This window comes from Tachypleus tridentatus, chromosome 7, assembly GCF_004210375.1.
Source record: "Tachypleus tridentatus isolate NWPU-2018 chromosome 7, ASM421037v1, whole genome shotgun sequence".
Taxonomy (NCBI): domain Eukaryota; kingdom Metazoa; phylum Arthropoda; class Merostomata; order Xiphosura; family Limulidae; genus Tachypleus; species Tachypleus tridentatus.
In genome coordinates, this window is record NC_134831.1 from 35,993,147 (window position 1) to 36,006,162 (window position 13,016).

General features: G+C 32.0%; 1 long non-coding RNA gene across 4 annotated transcripts in view; it reads right to left on the reverse strand.

Annotated features, from left to right (window-relative positions):
- Positions 1-669: 669 nt before the first annotated feature.
- Positions 670-13,016, reverse strand: part of LOC143255431 (uncharacterized) — a 37,160-nt gene continuing 24,813 nt past the window's right edge. Inside the window, exons 5-6 of one of the 4 annotated variants that reach the window (XR_013030643.1) lie at positions 8,807-8,922; positions 3,321-3,452 (exon numbers count right to left, since the gene is read on the reverse strand). This is a non-coding gene — a long non-coding RNA (uncharacterized LOC143255431). Of the gene's footprint in view, positions 819-3,320; positions 3,453-8,806; positions 8,923-13,016 lie in introns of those variants that run through there. The other 3 variants (XR_013030645.1, XR_013030644.1, XR_013030646.1) reach the window with 3 other exon arrangements.

Below are 13,016 nucleotides of genomic sequence, written 5' to 3' on the forward strand. Positions count from 1 at the left end.
AACTGTTATATGTAAATTAACTAACAAAAAATTAGACAAGAAAAGAATAAAGAATTGTGCACCATAAGTCAGAAAGTAATAATAAGAAATCAATTTTATTGAAAGGAAACTGATGGACTCTGTGACTAAACTAAAATAATTGGAAGATGTGATATGGAAAAATTTCTAATTAACATTAGAAATGAAAGGTGTATTTAGTGGCCTAAATATAAGCATTGGGTGTAAAACATTATTGTAACAAAGGCTTAGTTGAAACACTACTCCACTGAAACCCTTGGTAATTTTTATCTTACTTTTATCTTACTGTACCTCAATGTTAATAAACAACTGAAAAAAATATAAATAAAATGCTATCTAACTTATCATGGTGCAATAAGTGAGCCTCGGGTATTATTTGTTTTATAATTAAGCTTAAAAATGTACTGTGCAATAACTTACTCTCAGCTCAATAAAGACAAAATATCAATTCTAAATCTAAATAATTTCTGAATTAAATTGTTTTGTTGTATCACCAAAGTTAACAAGAATAAAAAACAAACCAATAAATATGAAACATTCACAACATAAATACCATAGTTGACCTGACAATATCAATTGGTAGTTTTGTTACAAAACAATGATATAAATTGTAGACCATTACTATTAAAACAAAGAAGCATGACACACACTGTTTATTATATATATTAGCACCAGAGGGACATTTAGAGTGTTCCTTCTACCACACACATTATACTCTTTAACACTGTAAATACCTGACAGCCATAAAGCTTCTTATTTCCAAAGAATGCAACATGTAGATCTTCAATGTTTTCAGTTTACTAAAATGTTTAGTTAAAATAAAGTTATTTCAATTTTAAGTCTATCTCATGCTACGTTTATCATTTTTATAAAGTACTTCATAACTTGTTCTTAATGTTTCATGAAAATTCAAAATCTTCCTATATTAACAGTAAGCAGAGCCAATCTTTATACATATACTCAAAAAAAGTGATTTAGAAAACTGTAACTTTTATCTCTGTATTTCTATAGACTGGTGGAACTTTTTAAGCAAATAGGTCTGTTCAGATACCAATAACTATTTTGAATCTATTCAATGTCACACAGCTGGCTTTCAAATGCATCACTAAACTTTTGGAAAAGAAATATCAATAACTAACATACTGAGCAAGAGCAAGAATGTAAACTGAACAAAATACACTATTCATTTCAAGCAGGCCAAACTAGCCTAACAATCCTTTGACTGTTTATGAACATGTAAAACTGAATGAGTGCTTAAATCTTTATCAGTGCAACATATAACCCAATAAAGGTGACATAAAATATCTTAACTCGATTGACTATTCTTTTAGGATAATAAAGAGCAATGATTAGTAGGGCACATTACAAGTACAGATGTTGATGTCATTTAGGTAAATAATAACAGAAGACATTCTGTCATGTTTAGATGTACATAAAAGAGTGTGTGCATTACATGAAAGATGGCAGTGACAACAGTTAAAAAAATGTTAAAACAGTTTTCACAAAATAGAAAAATAAAAAAATAAAATAGGAATGGGAATTACAGAAAATGATAATGTAAAGAAATATATAGGAAACAATACTAATATATGGGAAATAGAAAAATTAATAAAAATATAGGTGATATTAATATACAGGTAACAAAACTAATATAATGGAAATAAAAAAAATGAATAGAAATATAGGTGATATTAGTATGTAGGAAACAATCCTAATATATGGGAAATAGAAGCTGAGCCTTGAATACAGTACTGTAGTCCATATATAGAACAAGCAAAGCAGTGACAGCACCAGAACAGACCAACTTAATGTCAGCAAACTTGTTCCTGTGAATACCAACATGACCAGTTAATCAGAAAAAAACTGGATGTGAATAGAAGATAGAAGAAAAAATAGGCCAGCCAGTGTTGAATATTGGGAAAATAAGGTGAGAATTAACACAAAGTGATTCTCTGACCAGTGGAGTGAAGAGAGTTGGTATAAATAGAACAGTGAGGTGTACTGTAGCTTCAATATCATCCAGAACAAAAGAAATACCACATAACTTGACAGTGAACACAGAAACTGTGGAGAGGATATTGTAGAAAACCACCTAGCTGCAACAAACCATGGCAGATCCAATAGACTTAACTGATTTTAAACCATCTGTATAACTGGGAATGAAAGAATGGTTCAAAAGATGTTTGGCAATGAAAACAGTACAACCAAATGGAAGTATCAACCTTCCTCAAATGACTCAGAGAAAGGTAACAAGCAGAGGTGGTAATAAAACATAGTATGGTGGGCTGATTGATGGAAAAAGCAACATCAATCTGTGACATACTGAACTCAATCAGCTTCACCTAAATATGAAGACCAAAGGGAAGAATGGCTGACTGTATATTCCCAAAAAGTATAACCAGTGAAACCCAGTGTACAGACTCTGTACTGGAGACATATGGAAAGACCCTGTTCAAGACTGAAGTCTCAGATGGTGAATAGGGTACAGCATCTTCAAAGCCAAAGTCCTGGCAGAAACTTAAATAAGAGACAAATAGTTCAGTTTTGAACAAAAAATCAATCTGCTCCACAAGAGGTGGAAGAAGGGATCTGGATGTTGAAGATGTTCAGTGTCATTGTACACTTTGTATTTCAGTCTGTTGGTTAAGTTTTACTGCTGTGTATATTTGACAATTACATCATTATATTGGGTCAGAAAGGCATTGTAAAGTAATAAAATCAAAAGCAGCCAATCAGGAAATGTTTAGAAAACTGAGACTGTGCTAAAATAAAAATTGTTATTGCATTTTCACAATCTGCAATTATTTTGTATGTCCAACCTTTGTTTCACTACTTTCATTACAGTTGGTGTTATGGTGGTGAAGATGAGAGAGCAAGTTTAAAGTTCTATGAAAATAAGAAAATCATATTCATTTAGATGGTATTATAAGTAAGGTAAATTAAACATAAAAACCATGAAATGAGCACAATTAATTATTCTGAGCATGAAAAATCACACTTTACACAGAATTACTTGACAGAGAATTCACAAATTAATGGATAAATGTTTTATGAAAGCAATTTACTTGAACTATAATTTCAGTTAATAAATGGCTTGTAACTTTACACAAAACATTTGGCAAAACTCATGATGATACACTTTGTATATTTAGAACATTTCAGTGGTTAATGTAGTTTCATGGTTATATGGAGATTACAGAACTGGTCAGAATGACCAAGCACACATACAGGTTTAATAGAATATAATTTAATTGATAATGGAATATGTATGTGGATCACAATCAGTTGCCTGAATGTTTTTGTTTAAAGTGCATTTTTTTAAATTCTTCAGATAGACTTGCCATTTTGGAAACTTCTAGTAAGCCTAATTTTCTTTTCACTTTTGATAAAACACCACCAGTGACTTCATCAGGAAAACTGCTCTTGATTGGATGCTGTAAAAAAACCACTTTTCATAAATGTACTTGCTACAGTTAATTTTAAACATGAGTGAGGAATAAAATCAGGGAGAATGTTTATAATACATAATATAAAGTTTGTTTTTCAATGGCCCATAATTAATCTTTTTGTTAAAATACAGTTTACTACTAATTATTTGGTATTGGATACTTTTGTATTAAAGTGGTTAATTACCTCAGACTCATTTCAGTCACATTCTTAACCATAATGTTGGCAAGTCTTTCTGCAATTTTATATCAAATCATATTTCTTTATTGAAGAAATTATAATAAAATAAATAGATTTTATAATCTTAAAATCCCTTTCTGTGGGAAAAGATTAAGTATAGAAAATCTTAGTGATTTACATAAAAAACATAATTAAAGAAAAAGTTATTAATTCAAATTCTGTTAAACATTTATGAAACAAAAAGTAACTTCTGAATTACAAGGTGACAAGTGCCTGAAGGATCAAACTACTTCATGAGAAAGATCATCAATATATATTGCTCTGATCCACCAAATACTTATGAAGTGGTGTACAACTTTGGTCTTCATACACAAGAAGGAATGGTGATGTATGAAGGACTGTTCAGAGTGATGCAACTTAAACTGATTATCAAGTAAAAAAGAGGAAGTTATCTTTCTATTCAAGTCACTAGTTGTTCCTCGATGGTCTTCACTTGAAATATTGTGTGAGCTTTGTCTGAGTAATGACACTGATTTGTTGTAAATTGTTCTCACTACACCTACTAAAATTACTCCAGGGATGGAAAGGTTATATTAAGATCTCTTTAGAAAAGAGCAACAGGCAGGGTTTTCAGTGTGTTTAAAAGTGGGTGATACTAATGAATCAGGGAGATAATTCTGTCAGTGTACTATGTAGTGCTGGCTTGTGACTCTACACCATATTTTATGCACAATATCTTAAGGAAGATCCAGAGGCATGCTCTCCCAGAATTATTTAAAATAAGAAATGCCATTCTCTCTATTTTCTGGTCTTTTTTTTTAAAATAAGGGTATAAAAAGTGATTTAATTTGCAATGAACATGTGATTTAGCATTTTCTGCATTAGGTGTAAAACAACGTTTCATAAATGTTATAACTTTTCTCCTTTTGTAATGTGAAGATGCCTTTGAAGTAGGTAAAACTCTTTGGTAAATATAATTTTTGTGGGGGAGTGGGTGGGGTGGTTTGATTTACTGACTGAATACGAAACAACATGACTACATTTAATTTCGTATGATTGAGTAGAGAATGCCCATGAAGTACATACTACTGACCATACAATCTACATTACATTTTTTCTCTCTCACAATAAAGTATTTAAAATTACTTTAAAACATATTCCTTTTATTAAGAACATGAAAAGTTCAGTTAAAATAATGTTGATGACTGAAATTTTACAAAATAAAAAAGCTTGTTGACAAGAAATGTACAAAACCAGAGAAACTAGATAGAATTAGGTAGATTCTCTGTTTTCAACTGAAATACGTGATTGACTTACCTGCAACTTATGAAAAGCATGTTAAGAGCATTAAAAAAAAGAAGAGAGAGAGAATAGATTTTATTTAAATACATAAAATATTCAGGAAGGATGAATGTGTTGTGATTTCTTGTGATATATCTAAAAACCAAAGGATAAGAATAAACAAGTTTATGATTTTAAAAAGACACACTAGATTTCAGGTGAGACCAATTTTATCCTCTTAACAAGGTGTCATGCATAAACAATAAATTATCACTAGCATTAGTGTACAGCAACACCTTGCAAGATAGAATAGACTCCAAGAGTGCATCCAGTGGCAAAGACAGGGTGGGCACATGCTAATCAACCAACAATGCCAACCCTACATGTGCTCATCCATCACACAGCCTGTCATTTCTGTACAAAAAAAAAATACTGAAAGGTAACTGTATTGGCAGGTTACTGGCATATTTCCTGTAAGGAAAGACATGCAGAATGGTAGGAAGCAATCTGTGTTTTGATGTCATCCAGATTACAACGTAAACCTTGACAGTTCCATTGTATCAAGTTGGACATTATTACTTATGTGCAGGTAAGTTGGGTGGAGAACCATTCTGTTTTCGTCCATGTCTTTTGTTCTTTGCTGTTTTTATTTGAGGGAGTTCTGTCATCCTCCACGGATCCTGCCCTGATTCGATTGGGTAGGTCTATGCTGTTTAAAGAGGATTCCAGTGACTGGGGACAAGAACAAATGATTCTTTGCATCTTGTGGTGAGAGAAGATGATGCACCCAAAGAAATGCCTGTACCCAGAACTAGAGGAAGTGGATCTTGGAATTTGTTGGAATGTATGTTAGGGACAGAGATGGATGTTAAGTTAATTAATCAACTTTTTTAACAATGCAGGTCAAAATCCTTTTCATTTGGTTTGAGAATGATTCTTTTGGAGACACAGAGATATCTGTCTGCACTCCCACTGTAGTTGTGGGATGACATGCAGCAGCATACATCTGAGTTGAAGTGCTGGATAGCAATTTTCAAGCCTCAGGATAAGTAATGTTATGAATCATTTCAAATGCTGCATCTCTTTTCTTCTAACCATTCTGGGCAAGAATGAGCACAGTTCAAAGAACCACAACATGACGTCTTTGAGCGACCCGAAACACTGACACTGGAAATATCTGAGAGGGTTTGTAATGTATGGTTATACCCTGCAATTAAGATAACCTGCCTTGATTGTGGCAGGTTGCTGTGGTAATATAAATATCAGAAAAAGGATGTGTTACACTCATACTGGTGGAGAGTTGTTGAATGCTAATTTGCACATGTGGCATACATGTGTAATTAGATAGTAATTCAAAGCTAGTAATGAGTGACAATCTGTGCACGAAGGAAATCATATGAAAAATAGCTATAACTGTGAAAAAGGGTGGGTAATTGCACTGGAATTTCAATGTGTGTTTTTCAGTAAAACTTTACGATGTTATGTTATTTTCCTCATTCTAACTCTTCACCTCATATACCGTGAAAAGAAAACATATTGCCCTTTTTATTTTCAAGAATGACTTCACGACACATTTGACTATCTTAAATAGCTTTAAGCCCTTAACAATATATGTATATTTATGCTTAAATTTTATTGCTCTTTGAACTGTGTCTAACTAATGATATCACCACACAAGTTGTGAACCACTTTGTAAACATGTAAATTACGTTACCTGAAGAAATTATGTAATGCATTGGTTACTAATGAGCATATCACAGGAAAACGTTTTTTTTATTTATTTAACCTAATCTAAAACTTATATTTTATTTACCTTTATAATAATAAATAATACACATGAAAAACTAAAAATATAATACATATCTGGGTCTTTTTTTTATCAACTCTTAATTAAAACTATTATCATAATGGTATCACTGCACAAAATGATTGTTAGTTAATCAAAAATGCAACAAAGAATACAAAATAACATGCTGAAAGCACACATTGTCCCAGGAATATCAAAATTTTCTGGCTTTCTTACTATTTAATAAGACCCAATACAAATTTAGCTAAACTTGCCAATGTGTTTCCTGTGGGAATAAAATTTGCACTGGAAGCAAAATAAACAAACTCCTGTACAGAAAATTATGTGAAATAATATTTGGATTTCTGTTGGTTAAAAGTATATAGTTTTAAATATCAAAGAGAACTAAATATTGGAAACTTGTGAAAGAGAAAACTTAATTGTGGGTGTGGCTAAAGTGGCTTGATTTTCTAGTTTATACCTCTGTAACCAAATAAGATTGAAGGCTATAAAAATTATACTTTGTCTGAGTAATAACAATATTATAATGAGCAACTTATGTTAAATTTTGTAGTTCTTCAAGAAGTGGTCAATGAATAAGAGAAGAGGAAATACTTAAAAAGCAAATATCACAATTTGGAAACAATGGAAAATTGAAGACATTTTTAAATGTTGTCTTATAAAACTAGGAAATTAAAACTATAATTTCCAAATTTATTTTACAAGCTTAGTTTTGTTGCCAAGTTTACTTACCATGATAATAAAAGTAATTTAATTACATTTTGAATATAACTCACTAAACTCTCATGACATGCCTCTAGCAATATGATTAATGTAAATATGAAAGAACAAAAGCCCAAGCACTGACCCTCAGGTACTCCAAAATTAACAAGGGTACAGTTTCATTAAGGTACTCAAGTGATCAATCTTTTTCTGAAAGTTTAAATAGTCTCAAACCAGGTACTCTACATGGAAACCATAAATATGTAAAAGGCACTGATTATGTGAGTACTTAGTTAATACACTGAACTTTCAGAAAAACATGTCATTCACATACCGGTTGACCTTTATCTTTATTTATAATTACTTTCATTTTCATTTCTTTCATAGATCATCTAATGTTTCCAGCTCTTATTTCATTCAGTCGATCCAAAATAACAGTTATTTTCCAATAAATGATAAGACTGATACGATATGCATGTTCACGTAATGTAGGAATTTTACCTTTTTTTCTCAACACTTCACTTACGTTTATTCATTTTAAATTTTAAGTTTCTTTCAGTTTGATCAATGCATACAACAAAGTTAAAACTATAGCTTGCCAAAATTCCATCAGTAACAGCCTTTTATTTACTAGTATTCTTCAGCTTTCCTCACTACCAAATTTACAATAAGTTGACTAAATTTGATTAAACAATGTTTATACCCCATTATGACAAGAGGGCACAATGTTAAAATTTAAAAAACAAAGGCAAGGTACCAGCAAGACTTATTTTTATATCAGTGTGATTGGTTTATGAAATTAGTTATTGTTTGCACTTGTGGAGGTCAGTACTAACAGAGAATCAACTATATAACTATTCAATGTATTATGTTTATTTCCACATTCCATCACTTTTCTCTGTATTAAGTCATCTACATCTATTCTTCACACATGTTAAACTGAAGATGAAAAAAGTCAAAAACAATATTCACTTATTATAAAATGATGGGAACATGAAAATGTATTATAAATTAAAATATACATATAGAAAGGCATTCTCAGTTCATATTAAGCCTTATTCAAAACTTAGATAATTTAAACTTAAGCAAATTACTCAATTATTAATAAAGACATCTTAAATTCCAAGACTCAATAAATAACTAAGTGTGACTAGCATGGAAATTTTGGTCTATATATATAAATATCAATATTCACTTTGGTTGGTGTTGCTTTTTAATTACCTTAACATGCTAATAAATAAATGCTGGTTAAATTGCTGAATGGTCCCAAAATTTTTTCAACAAACTGAATGGCAAGTTACTTGAAATGTTTAAACTTTTTAAAGTTACATGAAACTAAGCAGATACTAAATACTATAGAAATTAACTAACTTTCCACTTACAAGAGTGTCCTCACACATTCAGAATCACAGAATCTTGGCAGATGGTTCAATTCACATACCCAGCTTGTTCAAGCTTGTTTCTGTTTGTGTCATGGGACAACACCACTGATATAATACAAAATTCTGTTTTACCACATGTAAGAAAGGAGTGTATAATCCAATGTAAACTTTTAGATAGGCTAGAATCATAATCAGTGATGACGAGAAACCCACTTGTTGAGAAATTTATATGCAAAAACGGCTCGTTTGGGCTGAGAAAACACTTTACATAGAAGAGCGAACAACGTTTCGACCTTCTTAGGTCATCGTCAGGTTCACAAAGAAAGAGGTAACTGACCGGAAGCTGACAGTTTGAAAGGGGTTGTGTAACTGTGTGTGTCGAAATGTAGAGGGTGGTATTAGATGTTTGAATATATAATTTTATTTATTATATTAATATAGGTATAAAGGTTTCCTTTATATTGGTTTATTTTGGGTTTAAGTTGTTGTATAAGTAAGGCTTCTTTAATTTTGCGTTTGTTTATGTTTGTTTCTTTTATTTAGTATTTGAGTGTTTTCTATGGTTATGTTGTGTTTATTTGACTTGCAGTGTTCAGCGTGTGAAGGTGACTTTTATGTTCTTTTGAATCTGGTTTCCATTTTTCTACTTGTTTCTCCAATATAGAAGTCGTGGCAGTTATCACATTGTATTTTATAAATAATGTTGGTGTGGTGTTTGTCAGTGTAGTTTTACATAGTATAGACCTCAGTTTTGTGCGGGTTTTGAATAAATTTGGTATTAATTGGAATGTCATATTTTGTTACTAATTTTTGCCAATGTTGGTTATTTGTTTGCTGATGTCGGGAATATATGGTATACAGCGTATATGGTTTCGTGGTTTTGATTCGTGAGCTGTATTTACTTTAGTTGGTTGATTTTGCTTTCTGTCTAGGTGTGTGCGTATAATGTTTTCTACGGTTTGTGGAGGAAACTTATTGATGTTGGTGAAGTATTGTTTTATTTTGTCTAATTCATCGTTAATTTTATCTGGTGAGCATAGTTTTATGGCTGTGTTTATTTGGTTTCTTAGTATGTTGAGTTTTTGTTTTGTTTCATGTGCTGAGTCCCAAGGAATGTATAGTCCAGTATGGGTGATTTTTCGGTGGATTTCTGTTTGAAATTGTGTATCAGTTTATGTAATTTTGAGGTTAAGAAATGATATTTGATTGTTTTCTTCCTGTTCACATGTGAAGTTGATGTTGGGATGTATAGAGTTAATGTGATTGAAAAAATTAAGTATGTGTTCTGTAGATTTGAATCCGCAACCGTGTCATCTACATATCTATACCAGTATAGTGGTGGATGTAATGCTGTGTTAATTGCTTGTGTTTCAACTTGTGTCATAAAATATTGGCTAGAACTGGTGATACTGGGTTGCCCATGCTTAGGCCGTTTGTTTGTATATAGTTTTGGTTGTTGAACATGAAGTTTGTCTTTATCGTGGTGAATTCTATGAGGGTTGCTAACTGGTTACTGGGAATTTCTATAGTTGGGTTAGGGTCTCGGATATAGAGTTCTAAGGCTATCTTGCAGGCTTCAGTGGTTGGAACTTCTGTAAAGAGGATATAACATCGAAACTGGCCATTAAGGCTTTATGATTAAGTTGATTTAGATTAGACTTGAAATTAAAAGAGTCTTTGATAAATGAGCTGGCTGATGTTACATATTTGGAGAATGCCCATGCTATGTATTTACCAAGGTTGTAATTAAACGATTCATATGTGGACATTATTGGTCGTAATGGACAATCTGGTTTATGAGGTTTGGGGATGCAGTATAATTTGTGGTGTCGCGTGAGTCGGTTTTAATGTAGGTAGGAATAAAGTGTTTGTGAAATTGTGTTGGCTTTTTTCATTTGTAGTAGTAATTTGTTCAGTTATGCGTCTCGTGTGTCTTTGTTGGATTTGTGTGTATAGGTTTAAATTTGTTCGTGTCTGATAGGATGTTATTCATTTTTTGGATGTATTCATTCTGTTCATTATGACTATAGCGTTACCTTTATCTGCTTTTAGAATTATGTTTTTTTTGTCTTGTTTTAGGTTTTATGCAATTAATGTCTATTTTGTAAGGTTGTTTTTCAGTTTTCTGTTTTGTGAAATTATGTTGATGGTTTTGTGAGAAAATTCTTTGAAAAATCGTTTAAGACACCAAAACGACAAACCGCTGACTAACCTCATAATTAACAGATCCGACCGCCAATTAAACACAGACGAGATACATCTACTTAACAAAGGACTCAACTTCGCTATAGCACCTAGGCACATTCCAACCATAGAAATCAAAACATGTTTAGAAGACCTAGCCAGGAGACTTGTGATACTTTCTACAGAGAACAAAAAAACAAGGAAACAACCAAAACAACCAACAGAAAGAAGACAACTTAGATAATTTTATTGACATCCAACAGCCAACCTTCCCAGGTAAAATTACAAATTTATATTTTCCAGAAACACCTAAAAACAACATCTTAAACGATTTTTTCAAAGAATTTTCTCACAAAACCATCAACATAATTTCACAAAACAGAAAACTGAAAACAACCTTACAAAATAGACATTAATTGCATAAAAACCTAAAACAAGACAAAAACATAAAAATTCTAAAAGCAGATAAAGGTAACGCTTATAGTCATAATGAACACGAAATGAATACATCCAAAAAATGAATAACATCCTATCAGACACGAACAAATTTAAACCTATACACACAAATCCAACAAAGACACACGAGACGCAACTGAACAAATTACTACTACAAATGAAAAAAGCCAACACAATTTCACAAACACTTTATTCCTACCTACGTAAAACCGACTCACGCGACACCACAAATATAATGCATCCCCAAACCTCATAAACCAGATTGTCCATTACGACCAATAATGTCCACATATGAATCGTTTAATTACAACCTTGGTAAATACATAGCATGGGCATTCTCCAAATATGTAACATCAGCCAGCTCATTTATCAAAGACTCTTTTAATTTCAAGTCTAATCTAAATCAACTTAATCATAAAGCCTTAATGGCCAGTTTCGATGTTATATCCCTCTTTACAGAAGTTCCAACCACTGAAGCCTGCAAGATAGCCTTAGAACTCTATATCCGAGACCCTAACCCAACTATAGAAATTCCCAGTAACCAGTTAGCAACCCTCATAGAATTCACCACGATAAAGACAAACTTCATGTTCAACAACCAAAACTATATACAAACAAACGGCCTAAGCATGGGCAACCCAGTATCACCAGTTCTAGCCAATATTTTTATGACACAAGTTGAAACACAAGCAATTAACACAGCATTACATCCACCACTATACTGGTATAGATATGTAGATGACACGGTTGCGGATTCAAATCTACAGAACACATACTTAATTTTTCAATCACATTAACTCTATACATCCCAACATCAACTTCACATGTGAACAGGAAGAAAACAATCAAATATCATTTCTTAACCTCAAAATTACAAAAACTGATACACAATTTCAAACAGAAATCCACCGAAAAATCACCCATACTGGACTATACATTCCTTGGGACTCAGCACATGAAACAAAACAAAACTCAACATACTAAGAAACCAAATAAACACAGCCATAAAACTATGCTCACCAGATAAAATTAACGATGAATTAGACAAAATAAAACAATACTTCACCAACATCAATAAGTTTCCTCCACAAACCGTAGAAAACATTATACGCACACACCTAGACAGAAAGCAAAATCAACCAACTAAAGTAAATACAGCTCACGAATCAAAAAACCACGAAACCATATACTGCTGTATACCATATATTCCCGACATCAGCAAACAAATAACCAACATTTGGCAAAAATTAGTAACAAAATATGACATTCCAATTAATACCAAATTTATTCAAAAACCCCGCACAAAACTGAGGTCTATACTATGTAAAACTACACTGACAAACACCACACCAACATTATTTATAAAATACAATGTGATAACTGCCACGACTTCTATATTGAGAAACAAGTAGAAAATGGAAACCAGATTCAAAGAACATAAAAAGTCACCTTCACACGTTTTCGAACACTGCAAGTCAAATAAACACAACATAACCATAGAAAACACTCAAATACTAAATAAAGAAACAAACATAAACAAATGCAAAATTAAAGAAGCC